This window comes from Nothoprocta perdicaria, unplaced genomic scaffold (assembly GCF_003342845.1).
Source record: "Nothoprocta perdicaria isolate Ctin4 unplaced genomic scaffold, notPer1 scaffold_153, whole genome shotgun sequence".
Classification (NCBI taxonomy): Eukaryota; Metazoa; Chordata; class Aves; order Tinamiformes; family Tinamidae; genus Nothoprocta; species Nothoprocta perdicaria.
In genome coordinates this window covers 227198-242804 of record NW_020454683.1, presented here as the reverse complement: position 1 = coordinate 242804, position 15607 = coordinate 227198, and the positions used below count along the sequence as shown (strand labels likewise).

The 15607-nt window shown below is 34.7% G+C and overlaps 1 long non-coding RNA gene across 2 annotated transcripts; it reads left to right on the top strand.

The window, feature by feature from the left end:
- The first annotated feature begins 1234 nt into the window (after nt 1-1234).
- On the top strand, nt 1235-14962 carry LOC112943715. Of its 2 annotated transcripts, none has more exons than XR_003248649.1 (2): nt 1235-1356; nt 14774-14962. It is a non-coding gene; the product is annotated as an uncharacterized LOC112943715 (long non-coding RNA). The 2 variants fall into 2 exon arrangements; XR_003248648.1 differs by lacking the exon at nt 14774-14962 and adding an exon at nt 2353-2428.
- The last annotated feature ends 645 nt before the right edge of the window (nt 14963-15607 follow it).

The following is a 15607-nucleotide window of genomic DNA, read 5'->3' as shown; positions in this document are numbered from 1 at the left end:
CTTCTTGTGATTAAATCATCAAGGATTTATTTTGTGAGTTGCTGAGTGAAGGAGTGTGACATTTTTTGCATCCTTCATGTCAGGTATACCATTTTAATGAAGCCAGGCTGATCTCTTTTYATTGAAAAAGAAGTCATGTTTTCTGAAATCTCTTAGTTAGAATTGTACTTACAATTTTTAGATCGGTATTGAAGAGCAAAATAAAACTGCAGGATTAACATATCATTAAGTCCTTYCCAGGTGTAGGTAATAATGTGATAAAAGCATCTCATATAGAAATCAGAAGYTCTTCTCCATTTGATAGTCCATTAAATGTATCAGTAACATTATTAGTAGTATTAAAATTTTGATTCTGTTCACAATCCTKGTTCGCTATGCTAGAAGCTGTACAGATATATTAAAAAGTAATCCCTTATACCACAGCTATAATATAAATTTAGCTAATATGAGCATTGTTTGAATCAATTTATGAGATAGAAGACTACAAAAAAAGTGAAGTATGTACATCATAAACCTGATATCTTCACAGACAAAACTGTATTAAGTCTTCAGAGGGTTCTTACCTAAAGCAGAAACATTTTCATCATATGTAAAKTTGTCTGTTCTCCTTATTCTTTTCCATTCTACTTTTCTTTCCTCTAGATAGCTCAAAGATGCCTGATGTTAACTTTCCTGATTCTTAAAAATGAAATTGGAGTGGATCTCTTAAAGAGAGAGCAATAGAGCTAGAAACAGTGTCAAAGTTAAGTCAGGCTGCCTGAGGAGGTTAAAAAAAAAAAAAAAAAAAGCATCATCAATGTGGGAAGTGGGCCCCCCCCAAACACACAGTTACAGGACTGAATGGAGCTTACCAGGGAGATATGTTTGTGGATATTTTTTTAAATGCTTTGTATCTTTGGACAATTAGTAAGTCGTCTTTGCAACATCAAATCAAGTACTATGATCAAAATAGCTCTATAACTTTGACATAGCTGGAAAGAAATCTTCTAGTCAGATTAAACTAAGATTAATTGGCTCTTGAGGTTCTACCACAGAGAAAKTCAGGAAATCAGGCTTGCTGTTAAAAGTCTCACTTTAGAGGTATTATGTTGGAAATTGTGGTAATATTCGCTGTATAATAGTCATATAAGGACATAGGACTAAAGAGAACATTTGGGAGTTATAAAATCAAGTCCYTTATTGCCACGCATAACCCACATAATATTTTCCATCTGTCTCAAACTCAGGAGATCTGATTCTCTGGCTCTGGATTCTACTCAGACATCTCTAAGAAAGTGGAATTCGTTTTGAACTCTTCRGTTACAAAGTCTCCAACTATGAAAAATCTCTGGAGAAAGGAACTAGAGTACTTATCATGTAAGTTCCATAACTCCTGTAACAAATGGCATGAAGGAATAGTCTTATTAGGAATGAGAAAGAATATTTGTAAGATAATTGTTCTCCTTGTATTTTGATAGTAGATAGATTTTTTTGTCCAATACTGTTTCAGCTGTAGGAGTTGCCTAAAGTGGATTTGAAATAAGAGTGAGAGAGCTAATTAGCAGTTTTATAAGTAATTGTCACCACTTAAAATCTCCATTCTGAGTGATAATATAAAAGCTTATAGCCCTTAGGAACTGTTTCAACCATGTTCCACTCATGAGTTAGAATGAGATTGTGGAGACAAATTTTTGTTAATATTTTTCTAGTGCCAAAAYATCATATCTGGCTTGTGAAGTCACTCCCATAGACTCTTACAGGAAAAGAAGATTGCATTCTTTTTACTAGCTTTTGAAGCATGTAGGGAAAAAATCACTAGAAGAAAAAAAAGAAGTCATTAAAGATTAATAAATAATGTAAGTTACAAGGAATCTGCAGCTGCTCTTAAACTAGGTGATTTTTTGTAATAATTCCCTATATTCTCTTTTACAAACAAAACTGAGATAAAAATCTGAAACTCAGTCAGTATATAGTAAAGATAATACATCACACTCTGGCTTTATTTCTATTCCTATTATTCTCTATTTATAATCTTTTCAAGGTTTAATCTCTTTTACATTATTGGACTTTCAATCATCTATGATTCTTCCTCTTAATTTATTTTCCTTTTTATTCTTCACTTTACTTCCCCAGGAGTATTTCCAAGACGGTTTGTCAATTAAAAGAGAATAAGAAAGGAAGTCTTGCCTAACTTGCATATATTTATATAAATGTACTATGCCATGGACTTAGAAATTTGACAAGCACTTTTCCTACATTTAAATTATTGTTGCATTTAATATATTGTTTACCTCATTAAATTAAWCATATTCTTGTACAGGATTATTGATTCTATGGCATCTTTTGATTTATTTTATATTTCTTCTTCCACAGATTGATATAAAATAATTACCAGTTGAAATACAAAGGTCTCTTTCRAGAAACCATGATCCTAAGCCGCATGTTTGTCTTCTAAACTCTACTATTCTCTGAGCAAACACAGTTCAATCCACCTGACATTGTCAAAAATGTTCTGTGTAAAGGATCAATTCTAAGATTGGCTTTTTAAATTATTTTATTGAAAAAATCTTGGAAATTTTTGACGATTTGTATGTAGATGATTAAGTGATAGAATATGGTGATTATGGGAGAAGGTGACAGCAATGAAAGCAGGAGAACTTGTTGATGTCTGAGGTGTGGAAGAATGAAAATGTCACCACTATCTAAGAGGAACCACATGAAGTTCCAGAAGGGAAAATGTCGAGTCCTGCACTCAGGAGGAATAACCCCATGACCCAGGACAGGYTGGGGGCTGACCTGATGGAAAGCAGCTCTTCTTCTGGGGAAGGCCTGCTGGACAAAAAGTCGGCCATGAACCAGTAATGTGCCCTTGAGGACAAGAAGACCAATAGCCTCCAGGAATGGACTAGACAATGTTGCCAGCATTCTAGTGAGGCCACATGTGGAGTGCTGTGGCCAGTGCTGGGCCAGGTGTGGACCTGCTGTAATGAGCCCAGTGAAGGGCAAATAAGATGATAAAGAGCTTGGAGTGTCTGTCATACTAGAAGAGAGTGAAAGAGCTGGRAGGGGAATAAAGAAGACAGGTATGTCCAGTAGAAGAGCAAATGGGCACAAACTGAAATAAAGGAAATATCATTTAAATTCAAGGAGATTCTTCTGAGTGTGATTGTGCGCTAGAAGAGTGTGCCCAGAGATGCTGCAGAGTCTCTGTCCTTGGAGATACTGGACACAGCACTTTGTAACCTCTTCTAGCTGACCTTGCGTTGATCAGGAGGTTTGGACTAGATGATTTCCAGAGATGTTTTCCCACCTCTGCTATTCTGTGACTTCATGACATAATGATTATGTTTCCTTCAAAAGAATGGAAATTCCTTCATTTTTCCACATGTATATATATATATATATATTTAAAGTACACACGCACATTTTAGGTGGAAAAAGACATAGATGGACATAGACTTAGACACTAAGTCTGTAGCCAGAACAAACGACACAGAAAAGGGATTAGAGGATCATGATTTATCTTTTTTTTTTTTTTTTTTTCTTTCTTTGTCTACCTGGTTAATTCATTCTGCAGCAAGACAGTCTGCCTGTAATATCTGTGTTAATGGTCTTAAGGGGAAATTATGGGTATGATTCTGACACTTGAAATATTAATTAAATCTCATTTATTCCTTAGTATGGATTTCTCCCTGATTTGTTAGTTATAATTGTCCCTTTGGAATTTTGTCCATCGTTTAATATAGTGTGAACAAGGATTTGGATTTTTAGGGAAACAGATATGTTTTTAAAGGAATGATGACCGGCACTTTTTTAAAATAGATATTCTATTTTTTTTTTTGGTGATCAGATTGCACAGAATACTTGACAGCTAAGGTCTGATATCACACATCCTTAATTTTTTCATGATGATGATAATTTAGTTACAGCTACAGCTGATGGTTATGTTAAAAGCATCTTGACCAATGAAAATAAACATAAGTAAGCAAATAAATAAATAAATAAATAAATAAATAAATAAATAAATAAATAAATTTGCTTGTGTAGCACAATCTAATTTACTGGAAGTATAGTACTTGCCTTAGAAATGTGTAGCAGTGTCAATGAACAAGTACTCTCTGATATATGGATAGGTGATGTAAAGTTGAGGTCCCATTCTTTGCTACATAAGAATGTTTAGTTAAGAGTGTCTTTTACTTGCTAGGATTAGAATAACATAATAGGAATATATAATAATAATAATAATAATAATAATAGGAAAATATAATATAATAGGAATAGAATAATATACTTTACCTTGTCCACTCTACTCATAGGATTTGTGTAGTGAATTCCACTTCTTATCTGCTTTCAAATTCCATTTTTTTCTGCTTCTGTTTGCATTTTCTTGTCACAATCTTTTCCTGCTGTTTAAATGCAATCTTTCTTCAACTTCAGAGCAAAACACACTTCGAAGGTGAGGAGTCTGATAGCTTACCCTTGCAAAGGTACACATTTCATATGCTTCTTGCTCGCTGTCTCACATCCTTCTATTGATATCTATATCAAATGATGCTCCTTTCCTCAATATAATTCTTCAYCACCATAAAGGTTTTACAGTAGAAATTACAGACCTAATGTCACTCCCACTCCTGCTTAATACAATTATATATTATTATAACTTTCTAAAATATTCTGTCTCATTARCCAAAATGCTTAATATTTTAAATTTATCTTTTCTTTCTTCTAATATTAGTCAAGTTTGGCTAACTGAGCTGAAAATTTCTTAAGAGTTAATACTAGTATTATCCCTAGATTCAGATATAATAACATGAAAAAGATCTTTTTGATCCTCTCTGCTTGACCATAGATTTTTTTTATCCAGTTACYACTTCAGGGAGTTCAGCAGCACTTGTTTGACTAAAGTATATTTTGCATAAAAGGAATCATCCTTGATCTAAAAACGGCCAGGGACTGGGAATATATCTCCTTTGCTTCCTAGAAGCTTCTGGGCTTCTTGGAATTTTACATCCTTACCTACATGAAGGACAAAGGCTGTGGTTAAAGCAAAAGGCTTCGTCGATGTGGAAGCTACATGTTTACTCTTCCTCCAGGATGAGATTCATTTATAGTACCTAAGTTATTTTGAATAACTGTGCCTGTTTAGCTTGTTCTTACAAGTATGATTACRATCATACTTGTAAATAAATATCTAACAAATTATCACTGAAAATGCATCTTTTAAAAGGGCTTATACTGTATCCCAATTAGTTAAATCTCCAGATTCACATTTCCACCTTTCTCCCACTTATGACTTTGGAAAACTTTCCTTGTCTGTGTTTTTGTGTTGTTTTTTTGTTTGTTTGTTTGTTGTTGGTTTTTTTTTCCATTTAAGAAATGAATAAAAACTTGCCTAGTTCACTAGGGAAATGTCAGTTTTAATATGTTCTAAGTGCTCTGTTGAAAGGTTATATGTAAAATCAAATCTCTTTGTACAAACTCTTTTATAAGCATACATTAATTTGTCTTTGAGAGGAGCATCCTTGGTAGGTATTTTTACTGTGAGCTTCCCTGTAAAGTCCTAAGAAAGAGAAAAACAACGACAGCAAAAACAGATAAACCAACAGAATAGTTCTACTAAATTAGAAAAACCTACAGGACATCTTCATTATATAGGATAAAGGATTTTTATTCATTTGCATCAGTATAATCTTGGTGATTTACAAACTGTTCCTTTTGTTCTGTATTTTCATCTTCTTTTATGTGTTCTTTTACAAGAGTCCAGTTACTRAACTTCTGCTTTTAATTTAGTGTGACAAAAAAGTTTAATAAAAATTGTCTTTTCGATTAAAAAGCTGAATTGTCTCAGAGATCAGCATCTTACAAAGGTATGAGTACAGAGTCAGAGCAGTTTGCCTTTAAAATAATGAGTACCACTGAAGGCTTTGGACCCTTACTGGGTTTAAATCCTGTATATCATCGTTTATTTAACACTACTTGAAAAGAGCAATGGTTATAGAAAGAGATGTTAATTGTCCCTCATTTCCTTTAGATTCTGTATTTCAACAAGAAACCATGTTTGAGAATGAAAAAAAAAAGCCTATAAAAGCACTCTAAATATAAACACTCCTACCTATAAAATCTCAAGCATTAAGTTCATAGAGAAAATGGCTTTGATGACACTGCCAACTCAGAAGTGTGCTGTGTAATTACTAATGTTAACAATTAGTGGTATGAGCCAGGAGGTTGTAGGAACACAGAACAATTAATGTTTTAAGTAGCCCTAACTGACACTCTTTAYTCATGTCACTTACATAAATATATTTTATATAGAAATATAATATAAAAACATTTAATATAAAACTGACTGTATTTTATTATTACAAAAAAATTATGCCAGAGAAGATCTTAATCTGCATGCAATTAGCTATATATTCTGTAGTGTTGACATAGATGTATCTGAAACTATATATTATATCACTTTATCTGAACCATTATACTCATGAACAACTAAAGTAGATATTTGTATAAACTACAGTATTCTCAATGTAACTCCCAATACTGGTCTCTCAGTCCATAAGAGTCTGCTACAAGACAGTCAGACATGCAAGTTTTAGATAGATAGTTTAGTGACACTTTCTGCTACCTAACTCATCTTTAGCAGCTCTTCCAAATTCCCAGAATCCTGAAGATTGCTTAACACAAATCAGTTATTAAAAAATAGTTTTCTAATTAGTATAATGTTAATTGCTTTTCCTCTTCTTGGTTGTCTTTTGCTTTTAAATAATAAGGCTTAGCTCCTTTTGTTACATGACAGCTCATCTTGGTATTATTTAATCAAAACTTTGTTCTTTCTTTTTTCTCTCATATTTATCATTGTGTCTTTGTGATTTAAATAAATATTTTTTATTATTTTTCCCCTAAAGAACCTTATTTTCCCAGCATGTTTTCAGATCATGACCAATGATACTTTTATATTCTATTTACTTCCTCAGTAGTCCCCTCTAGATTGATGACCYGTATTCTCAAACCCTTTTTCAGTGTTCTCATCATAGTTGACGAATGCATGAAAATCCTGCTGCAATCTATTTGTCCTGTAGATGTCATTCCTTGGTGTTTCATAACAGGACATCCTACAGCTTCACTGTTTTTCCAACCGGATATCAGTTTGTATTTAATGCTATTTATAGGTTAACCAATCTTAATCAAGACCAAACACTGCAACTTAAATTGGTAACTGACTTTCTAATGGCTTTCTAATGGCCTAAATAAGTTTCACAGGAATCGACATTTAGTTCAACTGGGCATTTTTTTTTTCAGTGTAAGTGATACCTCCAGGCCGGGGAAGTGACYAGAGCTAGTCTTTTAGAAATAATTTAAGCATAAATTAATTGTACTGAAGAAACTGTTACGCTAGTTTTTGGGATTCTTCTGATATGAATTTGCAATGCGAGAAAATGTTTCAGATAAAAAAAGTTTGAAGGATCTCTAAAAGTTTTTTAGTTGATAAGATATGTAACTGAGAGAAATATTTATGGCTTTTTACTTGTTACTGGTAAAACAAGACTTAATTTTCATCTAGTCTTCAGAACCTACATAAAAGTTAAGAAGACTCTATATGGAGCACTTGACCTGCAGACTCTATASTAATGGCACTCCCATCCACGTTCAGCAACTTGAACATGATTGTTGAATAGGATAAATTAAAGCAATATCCAATACTAAACTTTGTAACTTTTAAGGAAATATTAATATAGCAATATCAATGAAACCATACAACTAAAATAATATAAAAATAAAATATAAATATTTTAGCCTCAGCAAATATTTCACTGAGTGCTGCTTCTAACCTCTGTTAGTAAAGAAATAAAATACAGCCTTTTATCTGTAGGTACAAAGAAGCTGTCTTTATAAAGATGGGGAAAGAACAACACAGAGAGAAAAAGGACTACAGTTTGTCATCTCGGAGGTTGAACTCAGGATTTATAGTACTCAGCTCAGACTGCAAGCTACTGGAAACACTATGCTGGTCATCTTCAGGAACCTGAGTATTTTGAAGGTTAAGGAGCTGGACATCCACAGTTTGGGAAATTAAATGGTGTTTGRGTGACTAAAGTAGCATAACCATTGCTCATGTGTCTAGTTACATATGTGGTACCAAAAATAGCAGTCCCTATTGATAAATGTATACTTCTGAAATTTTTGTCTACTTTTTCAAACAGTGACAACTCTGTAGAAGAGAGCTTTACACTTGTTCCCTAGCAAGTGAAAGGGTCTCAATCTTTCCTAATATATTACTCTGTAAATATTTATTTTAAAATTCTTTGCCAAAATGGAATGAAAAGTCAAAGCTTAGCAAATTCCACTAAGCATCATTGCTCTCATAGAATGATTAATTCACTATCATATGTGTAATTTAGACCGATGATAAATTATTTCTCTTCGTCTATAACATCTTTTCATTCCTTTCAGCAAGTTCTTACACSAGGACCCACCATATATTTGCATACTATTTTCTCCTCATCTGCCTCACATCTACCTTCTCCACATTCATAGCTTTAAACACAGCAGTTCCGTTCTAGTGTCCCCATGATTGCCAAAGTGTACATGTAAATCCTGCTGTAAAATCTTGTGTTCAAAGAGATGCCAGCTCCCTTAGCATCCYTGGCAGCTCCCTTGGCATCTAGTCAGATCACTGCCTGTGACTTTTTCCTATGTGAAGCAAAAATGGCCTTTCTAAGATTGGAAGAATTAAAAACGGTTAATTAGTCTAGACAGAAAAACTTGCAATTGTCAGAAAGGTGCTTTTCTTCTGTTGTACTTGTTCTGCATCTCCTTGGCTTTTCATTTGAATAAATGGATGCAGCTTATAATGGATATCCTGTTTCAGCAAGATGAGAATAAGTGTTTTGCAGAGAGATATAGGAGAAAGCGTAGGTGAAATTAATGAAAAAAAAATGCAAGAGCATAAGTCTTTTATTGGTTGCTATATTTGCTTGCTTCGGGCTCTGGAAGGTGCTCTACACTCTTTGTATGCTTTTCTGTGCAAACAAGTAGAAGACGTAAACCTTAGAATAACAGACTCAGAATAACAGAGAGCTGTTCTCTTTTCTCTGCTAGGGCACTTGGTCTTGCATGTTGAAACAGGATGTTCTATAAGAGGCATCAAAGTGATCTGGAGAGGGGAGTAATTTCTGTACCATTAGGGAACCATGTGCTCTGGTGTTTAGCCCATCAGATCACAGCAGGAGAATTGCCTGTCAGGCGTTCCAAAGCATGCTTACTCATGTCTGCTCTGGCCTTATTGGTATTTAAGACTACTGCTGGAATATAGGAAGGCAAATTGTTCTCCTTAATATCACACAGAACGTGGACCTTTGTAAAGGTCCTAGGATTCACAATTCAGCTCCCTTCGGCTATTGAGACTTGATCAGTTCATGCTGTAGTTTGTTTTTGTGCCTTCATAGGAGCATTCAGAGCTGCCAAGTGGTCAGATACATGGGAGGACAACTTTCTTCTTCCAGCATTGCTGTTTCTAGCATGGATAAACTGCATAGACCTTTGCAATAGGTGGTCTTCTAATCACTGCAGAAACATCAAAGGTCACTGGATTCATATCAAACACACTTAGCCTGATAAAAGCTCCAGAATTTCTGAAACAGAAAAAATAACATGGAATGATGAGATCATATTATTTTCCAGTTTTGGATTGATAAGCAGAGATCTAGAACTTCTGCATGAGCTAATACATATTTATAGGCTTTGTTTCAACATTTCCAGTGCCTCAGAAAGTGAACAAGGAAGCTTGTAGCAATGCAGGTGTTATTTGTTTTCTGGAAAATGGCCATCTCAGATACTTACAAGTATGCTGATAATCATTTTGACATTGGAAAATGCCTGTCCTCCAGAGTAGGAGGACACACATGCTCTGCTGAGAATTGTTTGCCTGCCATTTATGAACAGTAAAAATATGCCAGAAATAATATTTTTTTTCTCAGGCATTTTGGCAAGGGCCAACAGCAACTCGGGACTGGTGTCAACTGGTCTTGCTGTCAGCACCTCTCCTACCACCTAGCAGGGGCAGGGCACCAGGGACAGCCGGGACAGTCCCAGCATCTGGCCAACACTGCAGGTCGATGGGCTGATGCTGGGCCAGGTGGTCAACCATGAGTCAGGGCTACATCAGGCTCACTGCCAGGCAGGCCCATGGTGGGGCTGGAACCAGCAATGCTGCAGTGTCAGGGCCTGATTGTGTCATCCTCTGGTCAGTTGCGGACTTATGACCCCAAGACAGGGTGAGATGGTCTGTGCAGGGTGGAGGAGGCCCTGGGGATAGGCAGAGACTCCATGACCTCTCAGTTCCTTCAGGGACTGGACAATTTTTTATTGCGAGGAGTGAGATTTCCAAGCYGAACTAGAAGCTTTGATTTCATACATATGTCAACAGCAGACATAGGGATCATATGCAGATGATGTCTACCGTCCTGACTCTAAAGAAGCAATTTATTTATCAATCCTTCTTGCTTTGAAGGGTCCGTAGGCTCAGGAAATTTTACAGTTGATAATGTGAAAAAGCACTGGCACCACACATCCTCACAGAGCTCTGAGGAACAAAGACATGCTCGGCATGGTCCTTGCTCCTTTCTAATGCAGTTCCAATAATTGGTTAGACACCTTATGTGGAGGAACACTTTCTTCAGGTTTTCTGTTTGTTTGATTGTTTATTTTGTTTGCTTTTTTGATATGACCTATAAGTGTTAGGAGRGCCACAGAAAGAATTTATCAACCATCTCCACAGTTGTAGAGTAATGGTGAAGTGTTTATCTAGAAAGCTGAAGAATGGAATTGCCTTCAAAATAATTCTTGTGACAAGAGGACAAAACAGAACATTTGCATGCAACAGTTTGGTAGAAAAATACCATTTTCAGTCCAATATTTTTGTCTGGAATAGCTCAGGTTTGAAGAACTTATGCCACATCTGAGCCAGGACAAATGTCTGCCTGAATTCCCAATGAGTCTGCTCTGACCTGTGGTTGTGGGGACCTTAAAGCCTTTTGGAGGTGATGTTCGGAAATGTTATCTGAAGAGAGAAAATGAAGAATCTGTGGACAAAAAAAAAAAGAAATTAAAAATAAAATCCCACAAATTAGAATCTGTTTTTGGAAATAGAATATTCATGTCTCTAGAGATCTCTCTAGTACCCTATAAAGCTGAAGCACCTGGTCCACTCAAATGAATCTTGTAAGCTCAGGTATTCCTATATTAATTCATGCACCTGGAAAGTATCCCCCAGAATCATGTGGAATGATGATCAAGAGGGGTCCAGGAAGCAGGACATCCTTGAATACATTATACATTGTGATTTCAATGAGAGACTGATTACTAATGCACATGCTGTTTGCTAGATAGTGAAATAACAAGGAATATCTTTCAGGGATAGCTTATAGAGTAGTAAAGTAGCTTTCCACATACTTTTTTCATATGCCTGTAGTGAAGAGACTGCTCAGCTGTATGGGGTATATTGTGCCCGATTAGTTTTATAGAGTGAATTGAGTAAGGTTGGTTTTATTTGCTGAATAAAATATCARCTTATATGTAACTCTGTGCACTTTCTCATTTGGGGACATGCAGTGCCATTTAATTGGCTTGTGTAGGTAGCTTGCTGTTTTTTGATACTTTAATAAAACCTTCTGGTATAGCTGTCTCATTCCATTTCCTCACAATTAAGTGGATCACAATATGGTCAAGAACAAGTGCTTAAGAAGTACAGAACTTTATTAAGCTTGCATTTATAATACGAGGAAAAATACAGAAGTGATGAAGTCAGACTTTTGAATGCAAAAAGGAAAAAAATGAGTTTTAAAATGAAAATTTGAAGTTCAGCTTGTAGAAGAGAAGTAAAACATAAAAGACAAAATTGTGATATTTGTTATTTGTCACCATTAGTGTTCTTTGCGTTTTCCTTTCCCTTTTCATCTTATGCATTTTTTGTCAAATTGCGGAAAACTGCAATTTAATTGTCCCCCAAAGCTTGTTTTGCCTCATTCCATAGAACTTCTGAGGCCATCGTTTGAAAGAGAAGGTTTTTCCCCACTCATTTTCAGTTTCTTGAGTTACTAACTAGACTGATATAGAAACATAGGCAAAAATATACCTAATTATTCTGAAAGTTGTTCATTTAGAATGACACAGTATCCTGCTTCTTGATGGCTCCACCAGTATTATATAGATGCCTGCTTTTCAAGATCATTAKTCTTTTTTTGCATAATAATTAAAGGTATTTTTACTTATAAGCAACTATARTTTTTACTTAACTTAAAAGCACGCCTTAAATATTAGGACTACAATAGTCCCTAAGCTACCAAAGAAATAAAAGAGTGAAATGCATTATTAGGATTTAGACTAACACTGCAGCCATTTCTATTTTCCTCTGTAGTTCTAAAGTAAAATGAACCCTTGCCATTTTTCATTTTTTACAGTGGCTGCTGTCTCYTCCTTCTCTCCCTCTCTCCTTGTCCTGAAGAAGAGACTGAGTAAAAGCTATGACTTTTGCTATGTCAGTGCATCCCTCCCTTGCTTATCACTAGACTTTTTTACTTTGTTCCTGGTAAGAGGATAATGGGAAATGGCATAGTCCTCCCAGGGTTTACTAGGGTACTTTAGAAGTTTACATAGTTTCTTCCCATCCTTTTATTTATTTATTTATTTATTTATTTATTTATTTATTTATTTATTTAAAGAGTCATTTGATTAATTTATATGTACTATAAATCTTAATTAGCACCTTTTTGGCTCCTGGATTCTTTTCTTTGTGACAGATTTCTGAAGACAGAAGAACATATGATGGTTGTAACAGATCAGATTAAAGGTCCACTTATTCACAGAGCTGCTTTTCAGAACTAGTCAATAACAGCTACTCTAGAGAAAAGTATGAAAATAAGATAAGCATGTAGCAGTGCTCCCTTCACCTCCTTCCCTTTTCCTCCTGGTGTTCCCAAACACTGGGTGACTTGCCATTTACAGTCCATCTGAATCAGCAGTGATATCTTTTCACTTAATTGCCTTTGGTGAATGTTGCTTCCAGGAAGCTAATAAAACCTTCTACATCTTATTCTGAGAATAGCAAATGCACGGTCCTCATATTAAATGCTTCACATTTTTTTTTTTGTCTTTGAATATCATACAGAGAGTAACTACTTCAGAAATAAGATACTAGAGCTAATTAAATTAGGAATGGATTGGTTAGATTTAGCAAATCTCTTCTTTCTCTCCCATTTCCCCCTATTTTTCTTTTTATGAGGACACTATGTACCTATGTAGATCTACTTATCTCACACAGCAAGAGACATCTAGCTGCATTAGGAGCATAGTCATGGGCTTTGCAAATGGAGCATCGTGCAGTGATATAAGGCCATCTCAAGGGGTTCTCAATCCACTTAAAATATGATTTGTCCCTGAAAGTTTGTTATTATTTTCCTCCTGGGCTACATGTGGTCAGAATGACTACACAACTCCGAAGGATCTGTAAACATGAATATTTTCAGCGACTGTATCAGAAGGAAGTTTGAATATTTCCTTTTTAGCAGCTATTTTATGAAAGTATCTCCAGCTGTGTCTTTCTGGAACAGTTTTCTCGTCACTTTAGGAAACCATAAAGTAAGTTTTTAGCTTAGATTTTAGATTCATTGAAGTACCACTTGATACATGATTTTACTTTTCTAGAAAGAGGAAGTCTTATCATTCTCAATCTCCCTTCATTATGAATGCTGAGCAAGCATGTGAAAATAATTTCCAGTAAGAAACAGACWACATATGCACAGAAAGATCATTTTTCAATTAATTTCACAGCTCAAAAATAATTGTTATTTCTATCTCATGAAATATTTGAAATATTAGAAAGATAATAAAAACACTAAAAAAATTTTGTTCTGTAGGTTTGCTTTTGGTGTGTGTATAGTTTTGAAGTCTTAAAAAACAAATAAAAACAATTAAAAAGGAAGATACAACAAAATTTCTTCTTTTTTTTATAGAATATTTAAATCTATATGAAGCATAGAGAGAATTTTCTGTTGAAGTTGGTCTCTCTAGCTCCATAAAAGGAGAAAACAGATTTTTTTCTCTATRTCTCACTTGCCTATTTTGACAGAAAATTTTAAGGAAAAGAATATAGATATATAAAACTCAACATATCAGGACACACTACCATTCTTTCTCTTTCCATATTCAAGATCCAGGAGAAGGGAGCCAAAAATAATGTATTTMACTTCTCTTTCTACAGGTCAGTTCTTACAGATGAGACATTAGCTGCTGCCTTATAGGAAAATCTTTATGTGTTGTTGTTGTTGTTTGTTTAATTGATTTTGTTCCTGTTGAGAGAACATCATAAGGAACGAAGCATTTGTATACAGCTAGGGCTGGCTAGTAATATTATGTGCAATTAATGTATARCATATGAAATGTTAAAGCTCCAGGAAAAATTAAGCTTTGGATTATTACATTAAAATGCTTATATATTTTTATATTTTATTAAATTTTCAGTGAAAATATCTATTTTTAGAATTATTTTTAGTAGGATTTTTTTTCTTTCTATACTTTCTTTTTAATTCAGACAGAAGAAACTGAGACCCTCTATCAAATTTGCTATTTGCGCATATGGGAAGTTAATATATTTAATATTTTTAATGCTTTAGATTGCTGGTGAGATATGTTTTCTTTTTCACTCCAGTAATATGAGGAATCCACTTTGAAACTGAAGACTCTGTGAAACAAAAGGTTACAGAAGCCATTAAAGTAACTTGCATTTCTCACTTTGCAGGTCCTTGATCTCATCTTCCCCAAACAGCTCCAGAGTGTGTGAAGACTTCTCACAATCACTCTGTATCTCTGAGGAAAACTACTTATATGTCTCTGAAAGTACCATATGAACTGCGTTCTCTTTGACCTCCTTCTTCACCCTTTCTGTGCACTACCTTTCTGTTTATCTACCAGATAAACTGTTATCTGGTATCTGATGAGCAAATTAAAACCTATATTATATTTTCACATATATATTCCATAAATCCATTTTAAAATAATATGACAGCTTGTATTCAGAAAGGTTACTAAAACAACTAACTAAATAAATAAAAACAAATGAAATTAATAAACTAGTTAGACTAGGAAAATAATTTTCCTATGTTGTAACTTGTGTGCATTAACTCTTGGCTCATACACCACTGAGAAGTATCTGGCATAGTCTGCTCTATACCGTCCCATTAGACTCCTGGAGATGGGAAAAGGTGTCTCCTCCACCTTGTCTTCGTCATGCTGGATGAATCCAGGTCTCTCRGACTCTCCTTGCACACCCTGTGGTCCAACACCTTGGCCTTGGAGCTCTTTACTGGATTTGCTCTCACAAACTAATTATTAAACTAGTAGTTTGTTAGTAGTATTAAAACAAACAAACAAACAAAGTAAATTCTACATTTTGGATACTACTCTATTACTAAGAATAGTAACAATCTGGTGGCATGAACCAAAAATGACCAGAAGTATTTTTTCACTGTAAAATACAACTTCATTTGGAATAAATTAAGGCTTGAAAAAATCTCCTCTCTCTGGAAAAGTCAAATAAATATGAATAAATATTAGAGTTTTAAAAAGAAGAAAG